This window comes from Gavialis gangeticus, unplaced genomic scaffold (assembly GCF_001723915.1).
Source record: "Gavialis gangeticus isolate Ggan-Ray unplaced genomic scaffold, GavGan_comp1, whole genome shotgun sequence".
Classification (NCBI taxonomy): Eukaryota; Metazoa; Chordata; order Crocodylia; family Gavialidae; genus Gavialis; species Gavialis gangeticus.
Genome location: NW_017729011.1, coordinates 6,200,810 through 6,205,041, shown reverse-complemented (window position 1 = coordinate 6,205,041; position 4,232 = coordinate 6,200,810).

Sequence of the window (4,232 nt, the reverse complement as noted above, 5' to 3'; positions counted from 1 at the left end):
GGTAAATCACTTCTTTCTCCCCTTGCTTGAAGGGGAACACAGGTCTCCCATCAGCTTTACAGTAATAAGGTGGATCTATACCAACTGAAGGGGAAACACTGATTAGACATTTCGAAGCTTATGGTCCAGGCTGTGTACAGAGTATGATCCAGGACTGGCCCCCTTGAGCCTCCTAGTCAGATTAAGACCTTTGTGGCATTCAGTGGAAATACCAAGCCCTGATTTACTTATCCAACCACAGTGCAGAAGAAAGTAGCTTATTTTAGCTCTGCTTCTCCTGTCACCAGGCAAACCTGCTCCACATGACAGTCTATGAGTAGCCAGCCTGCCAGACGGCTTCCTGCCCAGAACATCTCTGGAAGGAAAAACAGATGGAGGGAAAGAAAAGTGACTTTGTGGAAAGTGCATGCCCTCCTCCAAAACAAACAGAGCTGCCTGAAGGGGCCCCACAAGGCTGCTCTGAGGAGCTAGAAGAAAACATCATGGGATCTTGGTATTTGGCAGTGCAAACAGAACTACAACTGCTCTTCCCCACCCGCAAAACACCACCTTCTCCTCCAGCCCAACTGCATGTCTCAGCCTTTCTAGAGGGAGAAATGTCTTCCCTTCATCTCCTCTGTCATACAATTTTTTCTGTGTATGTTTTTATAGTTTGGTTCCTCACCACCATACTGTAACCCATCATCCTTCAGGGGGATCCACTGCGAGGGTGTGAGATGCTAGCCCCTTGGGTGTATGAAGCATGCTCATAGTACCATGAACTCACAGGGCAGCATGGAAAATGGGAAGATGGTCCCAGCCCTGAGTCTCTTGTGCTTTTGTTTTTGGGGCAGAGGCTGTCTCCACAAACACCTGTACACTTCGAGTACTAGGAAGGGTTCTGCTATTAGGCAGAGTAGTTTAGTCACATCACCACAGAGCTAAAGTGCGGTGTTCAATTCCTAGTCCAGGTGGATGTGAAAAGCTGGCCCTAGCTGTACATGGTACCCAGCCATTTGGGCTGGGGAATAGAAGGTGATTGGGTACAGTACTAGCCACATCATTCCCTTGTGTGTGATTGGCTAAAGAAATCAGTGTGCCACTAGGCTTGGGAAGACCTTTTCTTTTGTAAGATTACTAGAAACTAAGGTACAAGTCAGCTGGCCTTGGGTGCTTTAATGGTTACAATGAAAGAGGGTGAAACTTAGCAGTTCCCAGTCAGAGTACCCTGCAGGGTAGTGCATGAGGCCAGTTGTGGATTTGAGCACACTGCAGTCTAGTAGCATTAGTCACAAATGCCCCTTTCTGCACAACTTCTGTCATGGTTTTTAGACACAAATATCTGAGCTCACATAACTCTTGTGTCCAACTCCTATTGATGTCCATCGAATGACCTCCATGGGTCATGCCCAAATGACTTCTAAGGTCTGGTTTTCACCCCTGTGGAGTGCCAGGCAACACTACCTCTCCATCTGTTCCAAAATCCACTTAAAATCATGTCATAAGTTATTATTAGTAAGGTCATGGGACCTATTCTATTATGAGAAGCAGTGGATAGTGCACTAGGTCTTGAATCAGGAGATTTGGGTTCTATTCTGCTGTCGGCTTTCTAGGTGATATCGAGTCTCCTCTATGCCTCAGGCTCCCCATCCACTAAGAAGGGATAATAGTGTTTGCTCATATTTGGTATTGTTCAAAAGGCTTTTCAGTGAAGACAGATAAGAGCGTTGCTGTCTCCTAAGCTGATGACTCCATAGGACAGTTTGGAAGAGAAAATGGTAAATACTGAGATCTGTATAACTGATCCTTTTTCGAGCCTGGGGTAGGAAAAATCGAATAAGTAGATCGTTTTGCATTTACCATATAAAAAGGCTTTTCCAGTCAAAATAACCTCAGTTGATATAAAAATTAACTCTGTCAATGACCCCTTTAAAACAAATCAGTCTTTTAAATCAGGTGGTACTTTGCTCCAGTTTTTAAACCACTATAAGATCAAATATGGATCTAAACTACATGATAGTATCTCATTGTCTTTATCTGAATTATTGATTGTGAAAAAAGTATAAAACTGCCCTGGGCACATCTGCTTTATGACATTTTTCAGATCATATATGTGCATAGAAAACATTGCAAGACCTGAATTGTAATGGACAGTTGTATCCCATTTCATGGTAGGCAAATCTGGACTAAAACAAAAGGGTGGGAAAGCTATAAAATCCCTTCCCTCAAGTGACCTGCCTTGCAGGAGACAAGAAAATCCAAATAGGAGGTTGAAAAGTCTGCTATAACTCACCCTCGTGTCCCAATACTTCAGAGCATTGGAGGGAGAGGAAGGAAGAGGAGAGACATATCTCCCAGAAGGATTTGGTGCAATTGTGCAATATTAGCTCTACAGATTTAGCTTTTAAGACTGAACACAAAGCCCACTGACTGCGGGCCAGACTGCAGCATGACCTGGGGAATCCACTCCTGCTCTGAGTCCATTTGTTCACACCAGGATTTGCATCTTGCCTTTAGATCCCCTCTACGCTGCACAGTTTCTGACTTTCATAGAACTGATAAAAAAGATACTCTTAAAAAATATAAAGTTCATGATGTTCAATTGGCAAAAGCTAGAAAACTAAGGGGAAAATGAAGCTCACTTAGTAATCAAATAAGCATTTATGGCATCTTAAGCACTAGATATTTGAAAGTTGCTACTGCACTGAGAATCAAGCAGGCACAAGCCATTCAGTGAACAAAAAAGCAGGGGGAAGTTGGGGAAGGGAAGAAAACTATCACAAAGCTGACTGTGAGCTTAGTGATCACAGTTGAGATGTGGTTACAGTTGGACCATCCTAGTTCCTTTGTAAGACAGACTTCTCAGCAATTGTGTCCACAGTTTGCCATGATGTTCAGTTGGGCACAGGACCTCCTCTGAGCCTGAGACGGGAAAAATACAAGAGATAGACTTTAGATAGTGGATTTGGCTGTAGTGGAGGTGGCTGCCTTGAATTGGCAGGCAACCTTGCCTCCTTTAATATCTCTCTGCCTGTCACAGGGGGCAGCATCTGATCCACCTTACTGGTGTTTCAGGTTAAAAGCAATGCTGTGTGCCGTGCACAGTGCTGATATGCCCCCTTGCGGTAATTTGCAATCAACTGCTGTTTTCAGAGTGCTAGAAAATAAAACAAAGAGGAACGCTGTGAGTTCAGTTAATGATGCTAAACAGCTGTGGTTTAGTTAAGCAACAACTATAGTATGTGTTCAGTAAGCAAAGAATATGAAGTCTGGCAATACACTGGAGTTCACAATACTAACTTCCTTTGCTTTCTCAGTAGAACATTCCTCTCTCACACCCGCACACCTGCTCTGAATGTTAGGGTGGCATCAAGTGCCTAGTGTCACTCGCAGGAAGCTGTTATGCCTCTGTCCCATCGTGGGGATTTCAGGAGTTTCTTTTCATGTTGTCAGAGGCCTTGTGACCTGCTTTCCTGCTACACTGAACACTGAATCTTCACTCAAGCTGGAAGTCAGAGATCACCACATCCCCTCTAGCCATGGACCAACCCAGCCACCTGGCTTTTCCTAAAGCTGGCTGAACTCCAGAGTGAGTGCATGAAAAGTTTTGGGAAAAGAGAGTGGTGGTGGATGGGTCATTTTCAACCTGGAGGGATGTGGGCAGTGGGGTCCCCCACGGCTCGGTCCTTGGGCCCGCACTGTTCAACATCTTCATCAGTGACTTGGACGAGGGGGTAAAAAGCACCCTGTTCAAATTTGCAGATGACACTAAGCTGTGGGGGGATGTGGGCATGCTAGAAGGAAGGAATAGGCTGCAATCAGACTTAGGTTACAGGGGTGGGCAGATGAGAACAGGATGGGATTCAACACCGACAAGTGCAAGGTGCTGCACCTGGGGAGGAAGAACCAGCACCATACCTACAGGCTGGGAACTCCCTTCTCGTCAGTGCAGAGGTAGAAAAGGATCTTGGAGTCATTATTGATGCCAGGGTGAACATGGGCCGGCAGTGTGGGGACGCAGTCAGGAAGGCCAACCGCACTTTGTCATGCATCCATAGATGCATCTTGAGTAGGTCCAAGGAGGTGATCCTCCCCCTCTGTGCAGCACTGGTCAGGCCGCAGCTGGAGTACTGCGTCCAGTTCTGGGCACCGCACTTCAGGAGGGATGAGGACAGCGTGGAGAGGGTCCAGAGGAGGGCCACTCGCAGGATCGGGGGCAGCAGGGCAGGCCCTATGAGGAGAGGCTACGGGAC